The sequence below is a fragment of the Culex quinquefasciatus genome, chromosome 1 (genome assembly GCF_015732765.1).
Source record: "Culex quinquefasciatus strain JHB chromosome 1, VPISU_Cqui_1.0_pri_paternal, whole genome shotgun sequence".
Lineage (NCBI taxonomy): Eukaryota > Metazoa > Arthropoda > Insecta > Diptera > Culicidae > Culex > Culex quinquefasciatus.
Window position 1 is genome coordinate 92,654,320 of NC_051861.1, and position 25,939 is coordinate 92,680,258.

The window sequence follows — 25,939 nt, forward strand, 5'->3', positions numbered from 1 at the left end:
CCCCGACCCCTCTTCGATTTGCGTGAAACTTTGTCCTAAGGGGTAACTTTTGTCCCTGATCACGAATCCGAGGTCCGTTTTTTGATATCTCGTGACGGAGGGGCGGTACGACCCCTTCCATTTTGAACATGTGAAAAAGAGGTGTTTTCAATAATTTGCAGCCTGAAACGGTGATGAGATAGAAATTTGGTGTCAAAGGGACTTTTATGTAAATTAGACGCCCGATTTGATGGCGTACTCAGAATTCCGAAAACGTATTTTTCATCGAAAAAACACTAAAAAGTTTTAAAATTCTCCCATTTTCCGTTACTCGACTGTAAAATTTTGGAACATGTCATTTTATGGGAAATTTAATGTACTTCGAATCTGCATTGTCTCAGAAGGGTCATTTTTCATCTAGAACAAAATTTTTCATTTAAAATTTCGTGTTTTCTAACTTTGCAGGGTTATTTTTTAGAGTGTAACAATGTTCTACAAAGTTGTAGAGCAGACAATTACAAAAATTTTGATATATAGACATAAGGGGTTTGCTAATAAACATCACGAGTTATCGCGATTCTACGAAAAAAAGTTTTGAAAAAGTTGGTCGTCATCGATCATGGCCGTTCATGGTCACCCGCGACAGACACGGACGACGAAACAAAGAGAAACGCAAAAGTAACTTTTTCAAAACTTTTTTTCGTAAAATCGCGATAACTCGTGATGTTTATTAGCAAACCCCTTATGTCTATATATCAAAATTTTTGTAATTGTCTGCTCTACAACTTTGTAGAACATTGTTACACTCTAAAAAATAACCCTGCAAAGTTAGAAAAAACACGAAATTTTAAAATGAAAAATTTTGTTCTAAATGAAAACATGACCCTTCTGGGACAATGTAGATTCGAAAAGTACATTAAATTTCCCATAAAATGACATGTTCCAAAATTTTTTACAGTCGAGTAACGGAAAATGGGAGAATTTTTAAAACTTTTTTAGTGTTTTTTTCGATGAAAAATACGTTTTTTCGGAATTCTGAGTACGCCATCAAATCGGGCGTCTAATTTTACATAAAAGTCCCTTTGACACCAAATTTCTATCTCATCACCGTTTCAGGCTGCAAATTATTGAAAACACCTCATTTTTCGCATGTTCAAAAATGGAAGGGGTCGTACCGCCCCTCCGTCACGAGATATCAAAAAACGGACCTCGGTTTCGTGATCAGGGACAAAAGTTACCCCTTAGGACAAAGTTTCACGCAAATCGAAGAGGGGTCGGGGCAACTTTTCCCGATTTCGTGTGAGTTGGTAGAGAATTACCCATTTGCATAAAAAAACGTTATTAACATAAAAAAACTGATACAGATACCAATAAACTAAACGCTAATTCGGCACACCACATTTGGAGGACAAGCAGAATTGAACAGGTGGTTCAAAACCAAGGACGAAAAACATTCTTTTGGATGGTTCTGATATGAAAATATTTTGAATACTGGAATAGTGTAATTAGTTGATTTTTTTTTTATTTGAATGTATTTCTTTTATTGTCAATGTGAAAAAAAAAACAGAAAAATATATTTCATTGCAAAAAATTAACATATGAAAAAAACTTTACGAAATCCCTTCTGAAGTCGTTATTTTATTCTATTACAAACAGGGTTGCCAGATTGTCAAGCATTATGAAAACATAAAAAGGGTTTAAAGAAACATATTTAATGTGGGGGAAGCTGTTTGAAAATCGTAATTTCTTTATAAATTATAAATATTATTTTTAATAAATTAGAATTTATTGTATAATTTTTTAAATTCCACTTAAGGGGTTACATACATGTAAATCGGCAAACATGTCAAGGGTTAGTATTGGCACACACGCAAACTTTTTTTAAATTTGTTTTCAGGACTTTAACATAAACATTTTTAACTATTATCAACATAAATTTGAAGACATTTGGTTGCATCATTGCCGAGATATAGCTATTTGAAGTTAGCAGTTTCAAAAAACGGGTGCCACGATATCTCAACACTGCTTCGACCAAATCGGCTCAAAATGTTTGCGAAGACTTATTAAATCGGTCCCGTGTGCATGACGAAGGCCGATTTTCAAAAAGTTTATTTTAAAAAAAGATAAAAATATTTTTTGTTTTTCATATTAAAAATCGTACGTTTTTGATTTTTGTATTTAAAAAAAAAAGCAAAATTTTAAAATCGGGCTTTGTCATAAGGGTTTCCAGAAGCGTTTATTACTTGCCAGTCTGGCAACTAATTACTCAAATTACTGGTCCAAATTGATTAATTACATAAATTACTTAATTACTTTCCACTATGATGAAAAAATATGTAATTAAATATTAAATAAATTTAAGTATTTATTTCTACGATTCTTAACTAAAATATTTATAAATAGCTCATTCGATAGCTCTTTCAAAAATAAAACATAATAAAATAAAAACACTCAATATCAAACAAAGGGCAGACAATATTGTTTTGTTCAAAGTATTACATTATGCTTTTAATTTTTTGTTGTACCAATCTGAATATTGTGAATTTTTATTGAAAATGGCAGAATATTTCACACAAGTTTCTTGTTTACAAATTGAAAATTGCCTCCCACTTTAGGTTGTTGAAACTTGGTCAGTTTATTGCAAGTCGAATGCCATTAAAATATTGAAGTTGTTTGAAAAAAGGTACCCTGATTTTTCGAGCCAAACATAAACTTTAAAAATTATTTGCAGCGGCTCTACATGAAAACTATGAAGTTCATCAAAATAATGATAGGTTTTAAAATGTCACATTGGTTTATTATTTCGTTAAAAAAAATGTTTAAAAAATCCGTTACCAAAAATACGGATGATGTTAAATGTGGCATTTGCATTGGATTTAATTTCGCCATCTGAATATTAGTCAATTCATAATTCATTGAGTTTTATTTATAAAAATGAAACATTTGTCTCAGAAATATTTGGAAATTTTTCAGAAAAATAGTTCGGCTATTTAATAAAATATTACAGGACTGTCAATATCTGTAGATTATGGAAAAACACATAAAAAAACTTATTTTTATTGATTTTTAAACGGCTTTCACTTAAAAAGTTTGCTTATATCAATGATAATTAAGTAAATTTTGGTTTTAAATATTTAATCAACATAAACTTCAAATAATTTTGAATGACTTTTTGAAGGAAAAGCATACAAAAATATCAACTCTAATGTTCTAGGAAAAAAAAATATATTTTTACAATTATTTAATAAAAATGTATAGACTTTGGATTCATTAAACGATTTTCACTATGTAATACAACATGGCGTTGCCTTTTGTTGTTAATCAGCTTCGCTAAACAAAATGTTGAAAATAAATTTTAGGAACCGAGCCACGTAGCCCATTGGTAACGCTTCCGCCTCGTAAGCGGTAGATCGGGGTTCAAACCCCGGCTCGGACCAACACAACTGGTGATCTTTTCCCTTCTGGAATCGATTGCTTAGTAAAGGGAAGGTAGTGTATCGTCACAAACTGGACCTTATCACGACACCTTAGGGAGGCGACCTATAGAATGATAACATTAACCTTAACATGTTAACATTAAGCTGAGAATGAAACTGCCACTGAATCCGCTTTGTAAATGCCGGCCCCGATACTCTTCAAGGGTGTTCCCCTCAGGAACTGGGAAAGATTTACTTTTTTTTTTAAGTTTTGGGAGAGAACTATTTTGAATAAGGCCTTCTACATACTGAACCAGTCTTTTTAAATCTTTGTGTGACACTCTTATTTGAAATAGTAAAGAAATATATTATATATAAAAATTTAAAAGTTTCGCTGAAGAAGTACTTTAATTACTCCAAAGTTACTGTAAATACCAATTAATTACTTTAAATTACTCTAATTACCATGAACTACTAAGAAATTAATGAATTACCTAGTTTCCAGCTTAAAATCCATGTAATTATTAATTACTTGCCAGTCTGAGACCTTGCTGGAAACCCTTGCTTTGTCATGAACACGGGATATGTCTTGAGAGTCTTCATCCCAAATTTCAGCCAATTTGGTCCATCCAATCTCGAGATATCGTGGCACCCGTAAATCAACTCGGTGTTCCGAGAAAAACGTTCACAAAGTTTGACAGTCCGCTTTGCGCATGACAGAACTTTAAACTTAAATCGTCTTCTACTCACTTAAAACATTACATATCTTCATGTAACTTTCAGGAGTGATTGGAATTCATCTTTTTAAAAGATTTAATAAATATTCGGAAATATGAAAAAATTACATTTTCTACATGTATGTAACCCCTTAAGTACCAATATTCTAGAACAGTGTGCCCAGGTCAACTGGAATAGAAAGAGGGTTTTCTATAAAAAGGTTTAACAATAACTAACAAGTGTTGCGAAGATTTTATTTTTCGATGCAAATGACAACCAAATGTCATTTATCTGGCTCCTTTTTGCCTTCCTCACTGAGGTAAGGCTATAATCCTGATCTAAAAATGAACTTTGTATAAACACGTCGTAGACCCACCTTCATGTATACATATCGACTCAGAATCGAAAACTGAACAAATGTCTGTGTGTGTGTGTGTGTATATGTATGTATGTGACCAACAAACTAGCTCATGTTTCTCGACACTAGCTGAACCGATTTGACCCGAACCTGTTGCATTCGACTTGGTTAAGGGTCCCATAGATCGAGTTTTATACAGATTGAAGTTTCGATAAGTAGTACAAAAGTTATGTATAAAAATGTGGTTTCACATATATCCGGATCTCACTTAAATGTATGTAAACTATGTTCAGGTCCATCATCCGACCCATCGTTGGTTAGGTTACAAAAGACCTTTCCAACGAGCCTAAAACATTGAAGATCTGGCAACCCTGTCTCGAGATATGACCACTTAAGTGATGATGATGTACTTTTTGGATGTCGGATTTCACTTAAATGTATGTTAACTATGTCCGGATCCACCATCCCACCCATCGTTGGTTAGGTTACAAAAGACCTTTCCAACGAGTCCAAAACATTGAAGATCTGGCAACCCTGTCTCGAAATATGTACACTTAAGTGATAATGATGTACTTTTTGGATGCCGGATCTCACTTCAATGTATGTTAACTATGTCCGGATCTACCATCCAACCCATCGTTGGTTAGGTTATCAAAAAACCTTTCCAACGAGTTCAAAAAATTTAAGATCTGGCAAACCTGTCTCGAGATATGGTCACTTAAGTGAGGTTTATGTACTTTTTTGAAGCTGGATCTCTCTTAAATGTATGTAAACTATGTCCGGATCCACCATCCCACCCATCGTTGGTTAGGTTATCAAAAGACCTTTCCAACGAGTCCAAAACATTGAAGATCTGGCAACCCTGTCTCGAGATATGACCACTTAAGTGATGATGATGTACTTTTTGGATGTCGGATTTCACTTAAATGTATGTTAACTATGTCCGGATCCACCATCCCACCCATCGTTGGTTAGGTTACAAAAGACCTTTCCAACGAGTCCAAAACATTGAAGATCTGGCAACCCTGTCTCGAAATATGTACACTTAAGTGATAATGATGTACTTTTTGGATGCCCGATCTCACTTCAATGTATGTTAACTATGTCCGGATCTACCATCCAACCCATCGTTGGTTAGGTTATCAAAAAACCTTTCCAACGAGTTCAAAAAATTTAAGATCTGGCAAACCTGTCTCGAGATATGGTCACTTAAGTGAGATTTATGTACTTTTTTGAAGCTGGATCTCTCTTAAATGTATGTAAACTATGTCCGGATCCATCATTCGACCCATTGTTGGTTAGGTTATCAAAAGACCTTTCCAACGAGTCCAAAACATTGATGATCTGGCAACCCTGTCTGGAGGTATGGCCACTTAAGTGATATTTATGTACTTTTTGGATTCCGGATCTAAAAAATAGATGAGATTTTTGTACAATTCCATCATATCAGCCATTGTTGGTAATAAGTGAGGAAGGCTCCAACCACATAGGTGGATTAAGTTAGTTTTTAATTTTACTGTTCTGCGTAATTATCAAACTTCATGAATAAATAAAATAGTACATATATCAAAACCCTATTCAACGATGGACAGAAAGTTCCCAACGAAAAAAAAAATCCTAATATTTCACTCAAGAATCCCAGTATTGCTAGAATTATAATAAAAAAAATGTCATGGCAATTTCCATCCATTTCGAGAAAATCCCGGAAAATTCGACTAAAACTAGAAACATTCCCTCCAATTATGTAATCCAGTCACGAAAATCGTTCCAATCAAATCCCAAAGACGTAGTAAGTTGTACACCGGTTTCATTATCTCATTCCCATCCTTTTTTTTCGCTACTCTCGGTCTGAGCAGTTTACGACACTTGGTCGACGATCGAAAATTTGCGACAATCGGCCAGAGAGCGCTCAATCGGTCCCCAGATATTCTCTTCGTCCCGGGACTTGGCAACAAACTATTTTTGGCAGTCTGCAAGCAATCGCTTTCTTCAAGGTTTACGACCCGAAACCCTTTCTTCCAAGTTATTGCCCCGTCAGAACGGGTCAAGGTTGGGCGAGCTTTCTTCTGTTCAGCACCAATTAAAATGTGACGTTTCATCAAAAATTTTACAGCAGTTTGGCAAATTATTGCTTCGACAGCTAACACCAAATCGATTCTACAGACAGAGGTTGTAGACTTTGATGGCCAAACAACAACAAAAAAGTGGCAAACACTGACATAAAGTTCATCATTAGGGTACCGCTTAAGGGTGCACAAAAGAGCTCGAACAAACCAGGGTGCATAAATTTGAGCTAGAATTTGGCAGCAGCTACAAACTGCGGGTGGCGCTCGCCGTTTCCAAAGATATGTCCTACTGACCCGAATCTGCTACGACGGCCGTAACAGTTCCGTCCCGTAGGTGGTTGGCTGTCGTCGACGGTTTTTCCCCCTCCTAGCCGGAAGGAGGTGGGAGAAGGTATTAGTGTTTCGTTTCGTGCTGTTGGTGAAAGCTTTTAGACCATTGTATTGTGTTCCGGAACGACGAATTATCGCGATAGTGAAGCTTTTGCGTTGTCTTTTTATAGGGTAAACGTTCCTATTTTGGCAAACTATAAATACTGAGTTTTGATAACTCTATAAGCAGAATTAACTAAAAGGATCATAAACAACTTTCAAATCTATTGGATATGTTTAAATGTGCCAACATTAAAGACAAACTGTCAACAATAGAAAGCAACAAACTACAATGAAATAAAGCTCCCCTGGCATGCGTTATTATTTCAGTTTAATCTTGCCTGTAGTTTTCCGGTTTTCCTCAAGAGAAAAAACGTTTCTTAATCCTCCATTAGGTGGGTGGTGCCTTCCTCACATTTACAAAGTAATAATGAAAATAAGTTTATGAAAAAAATATATACCTGATACAGACTTTTCCAGAAAACATGCAGACTCTCATTTGAAGCATTATGGCGCAACTCTCGCACGTAAACAAAAAGACCCAGCCTTTTGAGGTTATGCAAAAAATCACCCTTTTTTTATCTACAAAAATCTTTTTCTTGGCATAACTTTTTAAATACTTTACTAAACAAAATTAAATTTAATAGGGTCTTAGGGGACCCCAAAACGATAAAGGCGGATCCGGCCAAAATCGGTTCAGTCAATTCTGAAAAAAATCGTGTGGAAAAAATCGTGTCTACACACATCCCCACAGACATTTGTTAACAATTTGATTCTGAGTCGAAAGGTGTACGTGAAGGTATATCTAGGAGGTGTATTTAAGAAGTTCATTTTTCGTGTGATTTTATAGCCTTGCCTCAGTGAGGTGAGGAAGGCAAAAAGGAACGAAAGCTCCACAACATACTTGGAGGGTAATTCTAGCGGGTAGGGAGATGATACTTATAATGCAGTCAACTTTGCGCGCATTGCGATGAATATTTTATAAAACAAAAAAAATGGAGACCTCTTGAGAAGAGAGGACGTCGCTTGAATGCATATTTCTTATCTCTTATCTCAGGAAATTCATTGTTGAGAGGAGAATTAGCGACGCAAAACATGCTTAAGATAGAGTGTTGCTTTTGGGAATGTTGACAGATTTTGTGTCAGAAAAAAATCGTGAAGCTTTAGAAAATTTACAGGTTTTTATGTGCGATATTACTCATTCAACATAAAATGAAGTAAAATTACATCGACAAAGAGATAATTTGTCAACCAACCAGATTTTCAACCTGCCAAAATAAACCTTTTTTTATTGTGTATTCCCAAATCACTTCGACTCTGCCGTGCTATTTTGTCGCACCCGCCATTTTGACGTTCCGAGAAAACGCGTTTTAATGTTTGACCTTGAAACAACAAAACATAGAGTACGCAATTTAAACAACAACATACGCGTTTTGCTTGGTTTACCATTCTGTGCATTGTCCTTGGTTTAATTTTATTGCGGTAGTCGGGCTTGTACGTGTGTCAAACGCGTTCTGACCTAATCGAAACTACTTTCTTTTGAAGAGTGACAAAATAAGATAAAAACAAAAAAAAAAGTTTCGAAAAAATCGAGTCTAGGCTGTATTGTATCTAACATTACCTGATGTAACTCGATACGAAAGCAAACCCGCCAAATCTGTTTACCTGTAAAGAGACAAAATAATGCAAACGATTAGTTTTTTCAGCAGCTTTAACTTAACATAGATGAAATGTAAAGGGCAAACTCAATAATGTAGTCACAATATTGCTAAAGAGCGAGTCCACGAGCAAAGCATACCCATTTCGCATCGACCTCACCAATTTTCCCAAAAAATTTCAGTCGTTATCAGTCTCAGATGGTAGTCCCAGATGTCCCCAACAAGCTGCAGGTGGAATCGGGTCTGCATGGAACACTTTTTTAGTTGAGTTTGAAAATTATGCTATTTTTCACTAAAATGTCAATAACTCGCTTTATTTAACCAATTGGAATGTTTAATTTTTTTCAGGCTCTTTCAAATGCATTTTGAATTCTAAAATTAAACCGAATTTTGCCAAAGTTACAGCCTTTTTGAAGATTTTAGACGTTTTTAGCCATTAAACTTTGAGTCCCGATTTGCCCCACTTCTTGTTGACCTAGAGTGCTCATATTTTGACCAGATTTAGCTAGTTTTATATGTACAAACAACCCCTGAAAATTTCAGGCAAATTGGTGAGGTCCAAACGACGTCAAGGGGTATGTCCTGTTCGTAGACTCGCTCTAAAATAACTATGGCAAGTAGAGCGTCCAATTTTCCTGGGTTTTGAATTAAAACCCGGGAATTCCTAAGAAAATGGACACCAACATAGGTAAATCAGATAATCAGATATGTGTACTAAAATTTCAGCATTTTGCCATAATTAGTCAAATGTGCCAAATTTATGCTTAATAAATAAAAATATTGCTTTAAATTCTTTTTGATAACTTAGATTTCGATTGTTCCACTATTTTTTACAACCAAATCAGAATTTCTTGACCAAAAAAGTTATTTTTCGGGGAAAACTGGGGCAAAATATTAAAAATATCCGAAATCCGCAAGCCCATGCATCCAATTGAAATGTGGTCAAAGACAAACTTATAGGAAATTGGACGAGCTTTCCGGTAAAAATATTTTCAAGACTTTTTTCCACATTTTTAAAACCGCTGTAACTTCACAAGGATTGGACTTAGGACAAAGGTCAATAAAGAGACTTTTATGTGAAATTGTCTGGAGAATCGATTCCCGTATTCGGCTTTTGAAAATTTTGAGGTTTAGAGCACTTTTCAAAAAAACAGTTTCAGTAAATGATTTTTGTTTTTTTAGGTGAGTTGCTCCATCCTGCATTTTTCGTAAGTCTTTTTGTAACATCTTAGGCTATTTCCTTAAAAATACTGAACGAAAAAAAATCGTGGGCTCACCTTAAAATTTGACTTTTAAACTAAAAAATCAAAAAATCTCATAAAAGTGGAGTGCTTTTTTCTTTCAGTGTAATTTTTTCGGAAAGCCCGTCCAATTTCCTACAAGTTTGTCTTTGACCACTTTTTGATACGATGCAATGGCTTCGAGATACAGCAATATTTAAATTACAAAATACAAAAATATTTAAAACACTTACGCTCTTCTAAAATGTCATTATCGAGTGTAACTGGCTCCATATACACAAAAATGGCTTTTATAGGCCTAGGATAACATGTCTACAAAGTTTCATTGAAATCGGAGAGGGTCGGGTACAACCGATTCCCTATTTGACATGGAATTGCTCAATTATGAACCTTGAAGCAAATTTTACACATATTGCGAGGCAGAACAATATTGACAAAAATATTATCTGAAACCCCTTTACTAGCCACACCCAAACCAATAATTCCCAGTCAAATCAATCCGATTGTATACGATTCTAATTAGATTCCGTTCCAGAATTCGGATTGAGTTAACTGGGTTACTGCAATACGAAGCCCAGCAGCACGATGGTGATCAAGCTTGAGTTCCGCCAGTCTATACATGTTTGGGTAAAAAAAAGTCGAATTGAAAGACGCAACTTTTGGCGCCCAAACATGTAGAGGTTCGTTGAAATTTCAAAGTTAAATTTCGTCAACTTTGCGCGTGGCGCGTCGAAAAATCCAGTTTTTATTTTCAAAAAAAAAATCGGAAACGTTCGGTTTGACATTGCGAATTTGTTGATACGCTGAAAACGCCATTTTTGTTTTTTATACGACTTTTTGAAATTTTTGGTTGTTTTTCCGGATCTCAATTTATTTTTCCTAGAAAGGCAAGCTAATCACCTTTCATTTGCGTCCAAGACAGCTAAAATCGGTCGAAACGGCACGGAGTTATGATTTTTTGAAAAATAAGGTTTTTGCGGAAATTGACGAAAATGCCGTTTTTAGGACCACCCTAGCACGATGTAGGTCACCCTAACGGCAAAAAATACGGGTCTAATTATTTCAGCTAAGGAACCCCCAGAACAATTTTGAGCCCGATCGGATAACTTCAGTGTTGAAAAGCCGACGACTATGATTAAATTAGCGATTAATCGCTGCCTGTAATACCTAACGAACACGACTGCTGAGAATAGTCTTGATTCTCAAATTGCCACGACTAGTTGTCATTCGTCAAGAGTGCAGTCGATGATTGTAACAACCCATGACTGCTGGTGGTAAAGGGGCAAGATTGTATTTTGATCGCAGCAAGTTGACGACTAAACACGATCATAAACATTTTTAATCGCCCCTGCCACACTCAACGATCAAGTGACAGTTATGAAAAACGAGATCAAAGCATACTAAGAGGGCCTTTCTTCAGGCAATCGTATTCGCTAGAAGAGATTATTTTTCATCCTTGGATAACTTATTATCGTTTGAAGCCCTTGAGCAATTCCAGCTCAAATCAGGAATTTTCCTGGTACTTTTGTACCCGACCCTCTCCGATTTCAATGAAACTTTTTAGACATGTTATCCTAGGCCTATATAAGCCATTTTTGTGCATATGGAGCAAATAGTACTCGAGAATAACATTTGAGAATGGCGTAAGGTATTTAAATATTTTTGTATTCTGTAATTTAAAAATTACTGTATCTCGAAGCCGTTGCGTCGTATCAAAAAGTGGTCAAAGACAAACTTGTAGGAAATTGGACGGGCTTTCTGAAAAAAATACACTGAAATAAAAATACACGCCACATCTATGAGATTTTTTGAGTGGGAAATCGGTTCCCACTACCGGTTTTTAAAAATTTTGACGTTTAGACCACTTTTCAAAAAAACAGTTTTAAGTAAATGATTTTTGTATTTTTTTAGGAGAGACATACCATCCTGCATTTTTTGTCAGTCTTTTATTAAAATTTTAGGCTATTTCCTCAAAAATTTTGAGCGAAAAAAAATCATGACATCACCTTCAAATTTAACTTTTAAACTTAAAAATTGAAAAATGATATAAAAGTGGCGTGTATTTTTGTTTCAGTGTATTTTTATCAGAAAGCCCGTCCAATTTCCTACAAGTTTGTCTTTGACCACATTTTGATACGATGCAACGGCTTCGAGGTACAGTAATTTTTAAATTGCAAAATACTAAAATATTTAAATACTTTACGCCCTACTCAAATGTTATTCTCGAGTACTATTGGCTCCATATACACAAAAATGACTTATATAGGCCTAGGATAACATGTCTACAAAGTTTCATTGAAATCGGAGAGGGTCGGGTACAAAAAAACCAGAAAAAATCCTGATTTGAGCTGGAATTGCTCCCTTTTCAAATGGAATTGCCACTTAATGGGATGAAGAAATTTTATGTAACTTTACACCCTGAAATATGTAGCCCATCAGTATAGGAAACCTACTTGACCAAAATGTCATGCTCATATGCGTGTGTGCAACCAACCAAACGGGACCACGCGGTCGCTTCTTACAAATTGAGTTGTTTCCATGTATTTTTTTTTTTTTAGATCTACATTCTATACATGAGCAATTCTCTACAAAACCGGCCGATTTCGACCATTTTTATTTTTTGTATTTTCTGATTTGGCTCAAACTTTGTGGGGGCCTTCCCTATGACCAAAGAAGCCATTTTGCATCATTAGTTTGTCCATATAAATTTCCATACAAATTTGGCAGCTGTTCATACAAAAATGGTACGTAAATATTCGAAAATCTGTAACTTTTGAAGGAATTTTTTGATCAATTTGGTGTCTTCGGCAAAGTTGTAGGTATTGTTAAGGACTATTTAGAAAAAAATAGGCACACGGAAAAAAAAAATCCCGATTTTTTTATTAACTTTTTTTTCACAAAAACTCAAATTCCCAAAATACGTATTTTTTGATTTTCGAGATTTTTTGATATGTTTTAGGGGACAAAAATCCGCATCTTTTGAGCTATAGAGAAACATGGTCAAAATCTGCCGCCGAGTTATGATTTTTGAAAAACTGGTGATTTTGGAAAAATCGAAATTTCATACATAAATTTTTTACCTCATTTTTAATGCAAAATTGAATTTGCAATCGAAAAGCACTTTACAGATTTTTTGATAAAGGGCTACGTTTTCAAGATATAGCCACCGAAAGTTTGATTTTAGCGAAATATTTGCAGTTTTCAATTTTTAAAATAGTGACCATGAGTGACCATTTCTAAAAATATTTTTGAAAAGTTCAGAAAATTTGCTATAAAATTGTCTAAAGACATTGAAGATTGGACCTCTGGTTGCTGAGATACAGCGGCAAGAAAAGAAACACGAAAATTGAAGTTTTCTAAGTCTCACCCAAACAGCCCACCATTTTCTAATGACGATATCTCAGCAATTAATGGTCCGATTTTCAATGTTAATACATGAAACATTTGTGAAATTTTCCGATCTCTTCGAAAAAAATACTTTGAAAAAAATTAAATCAAGACTAACATTTTAAAAGGGCCAAACTTTGAATATTATGCCCATTAAAAATGCTAGTATTGATTTAATTTTTTTCGAAAAGATCGGAAAATTTCACAAATGTTTCATGTATTAACATTGAAAATCGGACCATTAATTGCTGAGATATCGTCATTAGAAAATGGTGGGCTGTTTGGGTGAGACTTAGAAAACTTCAATTTTCGTGTTTCTTTTTCTTTAAGCCGCTGTATCTCAACAACCAGAGGTCCAATCTTCAATGTCTCTTAGACAATTTTATAGCAAATTTTTTGAACTCTTCAAAAAAAATTTTTTTAGAAATGGTCACTCATGGTCACTATTTTTAAAAATCGAAAAACTGCAAATATTTCTCTAAAATCAAACTTTCGGTGGCTATATCTTGAAAACGGAGCCCTTTATCAAAAAATCTGTAGAGTACTTTTCGATTGCAAATTCAATTTTGCATTAAAAAATGAGGTAAAAAAAAATTTTATGTATGAAATTTCGATTTTTTCCAAAAATCACCAGTTTTTCAAAAAATCATAACTCGGCGGCAGATTTTTTGACCATGTTTCTCTATAGCTCAAAAGATGCGGATTTTTGTCCCCTAAAACATATCAAAAAATCTCGAAAATCAAAAAATACGTATTTTGGGAATTTGAGTTTTTGTGAAAAAAAAAGTTAATAAAAAAATCAGGAAATTTTTTTTTCCGTGTACCTATTTTTTTCTAAATAGTCCTTAACAATACCTACAACTTTGCCGAAGACACCAAATTGATCAAAAAATTCCTTCAAAAGTTACAGATTTTCGAATATATACGTACCATTTTTGTATGAACAGCTGCCAAATTTGTATGGAAATTTATATGGACAAACTAATGATGCAAAATGGCTTCTTTGGTCATAGGGAAGGCCCCCACAAAGTTTGAGCCAAATCAAAAAATACAAATAAAATCCATTTCCGGTTTTGGTAGAGAATTGCTCACATGCAAATAACTCGCATAGGCATTTGGAAGGTGTTAGCTCTGCCGAGCTTCGGTGACCCATTTCTACGCTGGCTAGCCGAGCGCGAGGTACTTCAGCTTTATCGACAAGCCCCGCCCTGAAGAACGTTTGCACCAATCGGATTCAAACGTTATTTAGAACTTCCGAACCCTTGTCAAATGGACAAGGACCCAGCGCGTATATAGTTGATAGTAACAGTATTCCTAATTCCAGTCATAGCTCACCAAGTCGAGAAGGCATAGTGGTTAGCATTTTTGCTTACCAATCCAAAGGACGGGGGATCGAACCCCGAATCGAGCGACTTTAATTTTTCGTTCATGTTCAGAGTTTCAAGATTTATATTTCCTATACTTTCTCGTTGGGAGCAGATGGGAATCGAACCCAGGATCATTCGCTTACAAAGCGAACACCGTGACCATCTACAGCCACGGCCGCTCCTACCAAAATGTCATGCTCATATATGCGTTTATCCTTTCCATTTTTCATCGGTCTGATGGCCGAGCGGGCTAAGGCACCTATCCTTATCGTAGGTTTGAATCCCGTCGGTTGCAACTTTTTTTTTGTGTTTACAAAAATTGTACATGCAATGTGTAATATAAGTGTCTTTTTTCAAAAAGGTGATATCCATGTTTTTGCATGCGATTTTACCATCGGATTTTTTGCTGTGAGATTTCATTCACATAAAAGATTGAATCCAAGCAATGGCAAAAGTCTAAAAAACAAACTTCAGAATTTCCATTAGATCAAAACCCTTTATCCTTTTCCAACACAAAACGGTTGCCAACGCGTTTAGTTTGTTTGCCTTCAAGCCAGCATGCGCGAGGTTTTTTTTTTATCCAATCCCCCCTTTTGTTAAAGTTTTTCCACGTTAGTTGTTTCGAAATTTGCCCGCCAGGTCAATAGCGTATCTACAGGAATGACGCGACCGATGAAAGCAAATCGAACAAAAAACAAAACTTCACCCACGATAGGAAATGGGGTTTTGCCCTCTGAACTGGAAAGTTAACTGCTCTTGTGTCAATCCTTTAAACGCGGGGGCGCAACCCTGAGGGAGAAGGAACAATTTAGCATTTCATTATCGAGCTTTTTGGTTTTCAGCGAGGAAAATTCAGTTCTATTTTTTTCGGTTAGCCATTTTCCAAGACTGTCGAGAAATGATCACGACGATGGCGAAGAATGAAGACAGTTGCAAATCGCGAGTTGGTAAGCAATTTGGGATTTGTTTTGTTTGCTGGAATTGGTTTTTTTATTCGCTATGTTCTTTTAGGGTTTTCACTGGAAAATTTTTGCATGTCGAATCGGATTGAACTCTGTGCTATTTTTGCAACGGCTTTGTTGGGCAGATTCCACCCGTTACTGTGCACGTGCACGTGCTTTACGTGACACTATTTGATCGAATTTTTGTTCGTCATCGGTGCGCTTCCTTTTGAAATTAGACCACCGGAAAGTGGTTACGGTTTGAGGTGCATTATTGCAAGGGATTCTGTCACGGCTTAAGCATAGAGCATTCTATCGTAAAAGGCTGTTACCAAATTAGAATAAAACTAATATTTTTACATTAGATTACGGCTAGCCTTCTTCTTGTCATTTAGATGCCCGTGTGCCCTCTTGTACTTATCTAGATAGGAATCCTAGCAAGCTTAGTACAAGAGAGCACATCGGCATCGATTTATTAACATTTGTAGTGTGCCATTGCAAAAGAATGCATTGAAACATCACAAACTTTAAGGCGGCCAGGCCTACTGTGTGAAGTTTACCGCAGAGATGATTCGTTGAATTTGTCTTATTTCCTATGTCCCCGTTGCTGTGTACCCTTAATAAAATTCAAACCTTATTCGCACCTGGTGGCCAAATCGATCAGCGTTTCGGTTTGCAAGTGGCAATAAACAGAAACAAAATATGAGCAATCATCCCTTTCGTTGGAGGATCCTCCAAAGCCACCAAAAACGCGCTATTGAAGTCTTTGCACGTTTTTCCATCAGACGAAAAAGTGATTGGAAAAATTGAAGAGGGCAGCACCAAACAGATTGTTTCCTTTTCAATGAATTGCTCTCTGTGCGAAAAAGGTGGATCCAATCGACCGACCAGAAAGTAATCGAATCAGGCCGTGGACCCTTTTTGTTTTGCACGAAATATATGAATTCGTATATAAATCACGAAATTGAGCCTTGACCCGGACAGATTGGCCGAAAAGCAAAACAAACATCGGTCTTTGTTGTTTTGGGTTTTTTTTTTTCGAGGGAAGGGAGCACCTTCATGCATCACATGTTTTGTCTAACCTCTCTTTTTGGGGAGAAATAAAAAAAAACCCTTTGAAAAAAGCCTTGCAAATAACGAAAAACCCAAAAACGGACAGACGGACCAGTTTTTCCTTTGATGATGGGGCATAAATTTGTTGCCTGTGCCTAAATAACGATGTACCAAAGCTACTACAAAGGGGGAAAAGGTGCTCCACAGTACGTGAACAAATGCAGGCACAAGACACACACACACACATACACGAAATAAGCACACATACAGACAGTAGAATTTGCCACCATCATGAGGGAGGAAGCAAACATTATTCGGCGTAACCTAACCTCATTTTCACCACCACCTCTGCTTTCATCTCGCCTTGAACTCTGGCAACTTCTTTTTCCGCCAGATTCAGACAGCCAATTTGGGGTCGGGTTTTCCTTTTGACAGGGAAATGAAACCCCTTTCGCAGGAAGGAGGAACGCGTCAACACAGTCCGAAACCACCTGAAACCCGTACGGTGTACCTGGGTCCGATGTTGGGCTGAGTTTTGAACGAAGGTTTCGGATTGTTGAGGTATGCAACGGATTGTTGATTCTTTTTTGATTTTCAAAGCAGTTGATAAACTCTAGCATTTGAAAGCACTGAACTAGTACTTTTCAGCATCCATTTGATTGCTTCAAAGTTCAAAATTCACTTTTCGATACTGCTTTGGAGATTGACACTTATCTTGACGGAAAATAATATTCAAGCCGTCGCTAACTTGTCACACGTGCATTTTTAGATCCCCAAAGTACGATTTTAATCCTGAGATATTCAATAAAAACCAAAACACTCCGAGCATTGTTGTCACTTTTCATATGAGAGAAGTTTCAATCTCGTCGTGCTATCGTCTTTGTTATTGTTGACATTGCTTGGCCTTTTTTGTTTATTCAAGGTCAAAATCTTGACATTTAAGGAGATTGCCAGAAAGAGTAAGTCGTTTATAAACTGAATTGAAAAACGAAAATGTTGCATTTTATTTGGAGCTGATTAAACTTCTAATGCCCATTTTTTCGATTTTTTTTTTTATTTTTCCTATGTTTGGGAGGTCATTTTGAGCAACTTTTGTTCAATTTCAAAATTTATTCATCTTGTTTTATGTTTTTTCTTGTTCAATTTTTAGTAATTTTTATGTTAGTATTTGACATTTTCTACCACCCCCTGTCATTACATTTTGCTTTTTTAGTTTTTTTTAAGTTTGTACAGTCACATTTTTTTGACATATTTTCACATATTTGATCATCATTATTTAAATTGTACAAAAATGCGTAGATAACTGCAAACTGCTGTTATATCTCAATTAGAGCTGGGCAAAAAAAGAGCGAGCCGGTTAACTTATTTTGTTGGGAGATCTATTGCAAATTTCTGATCAATATACACTGAAAGACTCAAAATAGCATTGAAGCCGATATTTGAACATATTTAGAGTTTTTTTAAAGGTCCTATAAACATATGAAACACAATAGCTTATAGGACCTTTTTCAAAAACTCTTGATATGAGTTTTCGAAATCATATTCTCAGTTTCCTAGTTTTCTTTGAAATTGCTCTAAAAATGATTGATTTTCTATACAAATTTTTAAAAAAAATCATCACACAAGTGGTCAAAGAGATATAGAACGGAGCATTTCACAATGCTTAGCTTAATTTTGTTTAACAAAACTTTTATGAAAAACCCATACGATTTTGGAAAAACCAAATCGTTTTGTTAAAATATTTTCTCAAAAGAAAAAGCAAAAATCTCCGCAATTTTGTAAAATTTATTTGCAATTTTCTCCAAATTCAAAGATTTAATTCTAAGTGCTCTTCCTATTCAATTATTCAAACATTTAGATCAGAAATCTGGACAAAGAGACTGCCAAGACCTTTGGGTTTCAAGCAAATCTTCTCGTTTCAAGTCCAATAAAAATCCTAAAAAATGACACTGTTCATTAGAAAATCCTTTTCATAAAAATTTTGAGTGAGCGAAATGAGCGGCTCCTAGAGCGTCCAATTTCCCGGGTTTACAAAATTCCCGGGCAACGGGAAATTTGAAATTTATAAAAAAATATTCTGATCCTGTTTCTGATTAATATTTAGTAACAGAATTGTGAGGATCAATTAATGGCTTACAATGCTTGTAAAAAATCATGCAACTTTGAGAAAATATTATAAATTTTCTAATATTTTATGCTGCCTTTCATATCGTACCAAATCAAAAAAAACTATAAGTATTTTTTTTGAGAAGTATTTTTTTAATCAAAGTGTTTGGACAGTGAAAATCTACGCTCAACAGTTTAATTGGCTTTTAAATTTGTCTCAGTGACCATAAAGTTCCTATGTAATGTTTTTCATGACAAATTACTTATTTCAGAACAATTTCAACTTGTGAATAAATAGAAAAAAAAAACGAAACTATTGGCACTACGCCCCCCGGGGCATGGCCTTCCTCTAACGTGGGATTTCTGCTCCAGCGCCTCTGACGAGACAGGAGAAACCGGGACCGACGTTTTACTTAAAAGTAGCTCAGTGGATAAGGCGGGAATCGAACCCGCGTCTCATTGCATCATCGGGATCGGCAGCCGAAGCCGCTACCCCTGCGCCACGAGACCCAAATAGATAATCATTGAATTTGTCTTAAAAATCCAGTTTCTAGCGCTATTTAACATTTAACTCAAGGTTTTACGATATTTTCCCTTAATACTCTGAAAAAAGTGGAGCATCAACAATTCCCGTCTTCCAAATCCTCTTCCTTGTCCCTGGTGCGCGGTGGAGATGGGAGCGGCCGGCAATGGACGGCTGTCATGGTGGTGAGAGTCTGGTTCAGGTGGAGTTGGTTCTATTCCCAATTATCAATTCCTAGGCAACTTGTGCTTAGACAATCATCACATCACATGGCGAAATCCAGTCTGCAATCCGCTAAAATCACCGTCTCCTAGCGAAGCGAAGCGAAGGGGTAACTTTTGTCCCTGATCACGAATCCGAGGTCCGTTTTTTGATATGTCGTGACGGAGGGGCGGTACGACCCCTTTTATTTTTGATCATGGGAAAAAAGAGGTGTTTTTCAATATTTTGCAGCCTGAAACGGTAATGAGATAGAAATTTGGTGTCAAAGGGACTTTTATGTAAAACTAGACGTCCGATTTGATGGCGTACTCAGAATTCCTAAAAATCGTATTTTTCATCGAAAAAACACTATTTTTTTTTAAATTCTCCCATTTTCCGTTACTTGACTGTAAAAAAAATTTGAACATGTCATTTTATGAGAAATTTAATGTTTTATGGGAAATTTAATGTCTTTTCGAATCTACATTGACCCGGAAGGGTCAATTTTTTATTTAGAACAAAATTTTTCATTTTAAAATTTCGAGTTTTTTCTAACTTTGCAGGGTTGTTTTTTTAGAGTGTAACAATGTTCTACAAAGTTGTAGAGCAGACAATTACAAAATTTTAATAAATAGACATAATGGGTTTGCTTTTAAACATCACGAGTTATCGCATTTTTACGAAAAAAAAGTTTTCAAAAAGTCACTTTTTGCGTTTCTCTTTGTTTCGTCGTCCGTGTCTGTCGCGGGTGACCATGAACGGCCATGATCAACGACGACCAACATTTTCAAAACTTTTTTTCGTAAAATCGCAAAGCAAACTCCTTATGTCTATATTTTAATTTTTGTAATTATCTGCTCTACAACTTTGTAGAACATTGTTACACTCTTAAAAATAACCCTGCAAAGTTAGAAAAAACACGAAATTTTAAAATGAAAATTTTTGTTCTAAATGAAAAAATGACCCTCTGGGTCAATGTAGATTCCAAAAGTACATTAAATTTCCCATAAAATGACCTGTTCCAAAAAAATTTACAGTCAAGTAACGGAAAATATGAGAATTTTAAAAACTTGTTTAGTGTTTTTTTCGATGAAAAATACGTTTTTTCGGAATTCTGAGTACGCCATCAAATCGGGCGTCTAATTTTACATAAAAGTCCCTTTGACACCAAATTTCTATCTCATCACCGTTTCAGGCTGCAAATTATTGAAAAACACCTCTTTTTTCGCATGTTCAAAAATGGAAGGGGTCGTACCGCCGCTCCGTCACGAGATATCAAAAAACGGACCTCGGATTCGTAATCAGGGACAAAAGTTACCCCTAAGGACAAAGTTTCACGCAAATCGAAGAGGGGTCGGGGCAACTTTTCCCGATTTCGTGTGAGTTGGTAGAGAATTACCCATGTACATTGAAAGACTGCCGATATTTGAACATATTTAGAGTTTTTAGAATTTTGTAAAATTTATTTGCAATTTTCTCCAAATTAAAAGATTTAATATTAAGTGCTCTTCCTATTCAATTATTCCAAACATTTAGATCAGAAATCTGGACAAAGAGACCTTTGGGTTTCAAGCAAATCTTCTCGTTTCAAGTCCAATAACAAATCTTAAAAAATCACACTGCTCATTAGAAAATCCTTTTCATCAAAATTTTGAGTGAGCGAAAATGAGCGGCTCCTAGAGCGTCCAATTTCCCGGGGTTGCAAAATTCCCGGAAAACAGGAAAATTTCAACAAATTTCCCGGGAATTCCCGAGAAGATTGAAATTTAAAAAAAATATTCTGATCCTGTTTCTGATTAATATTTAGCAACAGAATTGTGAGGATCAATTAATGGCTTTAATTCTTGTAAAAAATCATGCAACTTTGAGAAAATATTATAAATTTTCAATTTTTTTATGCTGTCTTTCATATTGTATCAAATCAAAAAAAAAATATAAGTATTTTTTGTTGAGAAGATTTTTTTTAATAAAAGTGTTTGGACAGTGAAAATCTATGCTCCACAATTTCACTGGCTTTTAAAATTGTCTCAGTGATCAAAAAGTTGAAATGGAAAAAATAAAGCAGAAATAATAATGTTTTTCATGGCTAATTACTTATTTCAGAACAAGTATTTTCAACTTGTGAATAAAAAGATAATCATTGAATTTGTCTTAAAAATCCAGTTTCTACCGCTATTTAACATGAAACACTATTTCATGACATCACAACTCAAGGTTTTGCGATATTTGAAGCGAGTTTTTGAAATGTGGTTGCATTCTTTGGGTAAATTTATAATGATACGAAGTTGTTTTTTAATGAGTTTTCATGGTTTCATTTCCTGTATGATTTTAGTTATATGGTTATATGCCCTTATAAAATATTTAATTAAAATAAGTTTCAAGGTGTTAAAGTGGTTGAAATTAAACGATATTTTTTCATATTTAGAATGTATAACTTCAAACAGTTATTTCTCAAATTCTTTTAAACAAATTCTTCTCGAACAACTGAGTACACTTTTGAATGCTTTAGAAATAAATATTATCTGAATTAAACTTTGACATGGAGTTTACAGACAAGCTTATTAGTTCAATATGAACAGTAGATTGAGTTGAATAAAATCAAATAAGGTTCTCTACTTATTATTTTTTGTATGATTTCAAAACATTGGTGCCAAAAAGGTAGGAAAATGTATACTTCCGCTTGTATTTCGAGAATTCCCGGGAAATTAGTAAATTTCCGTAGTAAACGGGAAATATTTTTTTCCGGGAAATCCCGGGAGTTCCCGGATCCCGTCCCGCCCTAGCGGCTATCCTATTTAAAAAAATGATAAGAGATAGAACTATGCAATGCACAGTGTTCGGAATGGCAAAATTAAGTGGAATAAATTGATAACTCCTTTATTTAACGTCCTAGCCAAATGGTGTCTTCGGAAGAGTTGCTGTACTTGATAAGGGCTATCTTTTAAAGTTATTGACATATAAGGTGACGACCTTCCAGGGTGTCAACCAAAAACTAACATTCTTGGATGACGTTGTAGGGCTTTGGTGTCTTCGGCAAAGTTGTAGAGGAGAAAATTTCATGAAAGATTGTCGAAGGCACCAAATTTGTAGCTCTTAATATACTCGAGATATACGCCATTTTTGCAAAAATGGTCCAAAAAAGCACTTTTTTGGTGATAACTCAAAACGTTAACATTTTAGCGGCCTACTATGTTCTGAAAAGTTGTTTATGGCATAAAATTACACATCTTTGCCGAAGACAGCAAAATGTTTTGAGTCTTTATTGAAGAGTTATAACCATTTTTATGTGATTTTGAGCCTATTTTCAAGTTGCTATGTTTTCAAAATGGCGCATTTTGGCGCAAAACCGAACAATGCACCTGAAAGTACACACTTTCAACTATATTCCCTGAAAATATCTCCGTGTCTATCCGTGTCTATTTTTAGATATCTCGATTTGAATTTGACGGTTTTTAATCAATTTATTTATATTTTAAAGCGGAATCTTATTGAAAACGTGGTAGTAATCGGTAAATTGATCGATTTTTATGGAAAATACATTGTTTATGCTTAAAATTATGACACACATTCTAAAATTATGAATAAAAACATGTTTATCCCAAAAAAATGTAAATTAAAATTTTAAATAATTGTTCGTATTTAAAATTAAATATTTCCTTTTATATTTGGTCACTTTAGAAAGGTTGTCAGATTTTTTTACAGACAAAGTATTTTCCATAAAAATTGATCAATTTTCCCTTCAATTCACCGATTTTCAACTCGTATTCAATATGATTTCGATTAAAATTTATAAATAGATTGATTAAAAACCGTCAAATTTAAATCGAGATATCTAAAAGTAGACACGGATAGACACGGAGATATTTTCAGGGAATGTAGTTGAAAGTGTGTACTTTCAGGTGCATCGTTCGGTTTTGCGCCAAAATGCGCCATTTTGAAAACTTAGCAACTTGAAAATAGGCTCAAAATCACATAAAAATGGTTATAACTCTTCAATAAAGGCTCAAAACATTTTGCTGTCTTCGGCAAAGATGTGTAATTTTATGTCATAAACAACTCTTCAGAACATAGTAGGCCGCTAAAATGCTAACATTTTGAGTTATCACCAAAAAGTGCTTTTTGGACCATTTTTGCAAAATGGCGTATATCTCGAGTAGATTAAGAGCTACAAATTTGTGCCTTGACAATCTTCATGAAACTAAACTTTGTCGAAGACACCAAAGCCCTACAACGTCATCCAAGAAAGTTGACACCCTGGAAGGTCGTCACCCTGTATGTCAATAACTTTAAAAGATAGCCCTTATCAAGTACAGCAACTCTTCCGAAGACACCATTTGGCTAGGACGTCAAATAAAGGAGTTATCAATTTATTCCACTTAATTTTGCCATTCCGAACACTGTGCAATGTTCTACAAAGTTGTAGATATTTCAACTCTCTACAATTTTGTAGAATAAATCATTGCGGATTTTTTTGCGGTTCGATTTTTTTTATCTTTGGAAAGGAAAAATATATGGGTCATTCCATCTCAACTGAGTACACTTTTGGACTCGACCCTCACCGATTTGGACCAAACTTGGAGGGAACGTTCATCTATCGATAGTTAACAGAAATCCCAAGTTTGGTGCTGATCTGACCATCCCTCTATTTTTGGCACCGTCCTCTTTTTCGACGATTTTTTAAAAAACTTTTTTTTTCTTTTAATCATAACTTTGCAAATACTTGAGCTAAAGACTTTCTTTAGGTTACATTTTATAGAAAATTGTGCAAGGAATTCGATAAAAATTAAAATTTTAACCCTTAAATGCCCACTAATATTATATTTAAACGTTTTAAGTATTAAAATTCAGTTTTGACCTATTCCTTATATTTATATTTGATTTATTTTATCACCATCGTGTTTCCCGAACAATTTTACATAATAATCAATGTAGACCTCAAACTAAAATGAACTATTGGCGAGATGCAGCGATTTTACTGAAAAAAGTATGATTTTGCACAGCACTTGGAAGTACATGGTGTACTTTTCAACAAAATGGTATGAATCCCGCATAGTTCGGTTTTTATATGTGAGAAACTTATTTCGGATTTGAATGTATAGGACAGAGTGCAGCGCAAAATCAAACTTTTTTTCAGTAAAATCGCTGTATCTCGCCAATAGTTCATTTTAGTTTGAGTTCTACATTTATTATTATGTAAAATTGTCTGTGGAACACGATGGTGATAAAATAAAACAAATAAAAATACTAGGAATTGGTCAAAACTGAATTTTAATACTTAATACGTTAAAATATAATATAAGTGGGCATTTAAGGGTTAAAATTTTATTTTTATCGAATTCCTTGGACAAATTTCTATAAAATGTAACCTGTAGAAAGTCTTTAGCTCAAGTATTTGCAAAGTTATGATAAAAGAAAAAAAAAGGTTTTTTAGAAAATCGTCAAGCGGTGCCAAAAATAGAGGGATGGTCAGATCAGCACCAAACTTGGGATTTCTTTTAACTATCGATAGATGAACGTTCCCTCCAAGTTTTGTCCAAATCGGTGAAGGTCGAGTCCAAAAGTGTACTCAGTTGACCTGGAATGACCCAGATATTTTTCCTTTCCAAAGATATTTTATTATTATATTTTTTTGAATTGCACAATTTTTAATTTTCTACAACTTTGTAGAAGATCAAAACATTCTAGCACTTTTAGTTTTCGAGATATAGAGCAGAGAGGCGTGAACAAAAATTTTGTATGATAGGCCCGCAAAATTGTATGGAGCCTGGATGGGAAAACTAATTATGCAAAATGTCTTCTATTAGACAAAATTTCATCCAAATCAAAAAAAAGATCAATGTTATGTTCAAAACACGCAGATTTTGAACAAAAACTTGTCATGATTGAAAATGGAAACTTTCTTGCAATGTAACACTATCGGCGGTAGCCAGTGCGATGACTCTCAACATTCTGTACGATAACACGCTAGAAAAGATTGAGTTCATCGAGCGAAGCATTGCAACGCTCCAGCCTGATGGATGACGCGACTCCAGAATCAAAACCCCGAGAAGGGGTGAGGGCGGGAGGATATTCAGGTGAAATATGTTCACCCTTAACAGCCGCATGAAATATAATATGCCTCCCGATGCCAAAGTGAAAAACTTTTGTGCAAAGTGCAAAAGAAGAAGGTGGTAACGGGGTTTGCCCAAGTGTGACACTGTTGCAAAATGGAGAGTTGTTTTAAGGAGGTTGACAGAGTTGACGATCAGAGAGCTCAGGTTCGAATCTTGAAATTTTTTTTTCGCGCAATCTTTTATTTTCACAGTGCCAAAGCGTCTCCTCGGTGTAAATAGCCTTCCGCGGAGGTGTTTCGCAAACGGGGGTTGCTCTCTAGACTCAATCACGCCGACCGTGCCGCTATCTATGCGCCGTAATTTTGCTGTCAATGTACCTTGGCGGGGTTGGTTCGTCGGAGTTTTGTTCTACATAGCTACACGTGTTTTGTGTTTACCCTCCGGCAGTTATAAACAACCAATAACAACACAACAACCGCGCCGGTGGTGGAGGGCACCTCCCGG

The 25,939-nt window shown here is 35.2% G+C and overlaps 2 protein-coding genes across 4 annotated transcripts in view; one reads left to right on the forward strand and one right to left on the reverse strand.

Moving 5' to 3' along the window:
- The window catches only part of LOC6052563 (glutamine-dependent NAD(+) synthetase), a 228,601-nt gene that overhangs the window by 68,342 nt on the left and 134,320 nt on the right, over positions 1–25,939 (reverse strand). The window contains exon 3 of one of the 3 annotated variants that reach the window (XM_038260717.1): positions 8,527–8,570. The exons of the other annotated variants lie outside the window; for them this stretch is intronic. The gene's annotated coding sequence lies outside the window, so the exon portion shown is untranslated. The remainder of the gene's footprint in view (positions 1–8,526; positions 8,571–25,939) is intronic. 3 annotated transcript variants of the gene reach the window in all.
- LOC6053207 (cytosolic carboxypeptidase Nna1) overlaps positions 1–25,939 on the forward strand; it is a 119,073-nt gene that overhangs the window by 12,585 nt on the left and 80,549 nt on the right.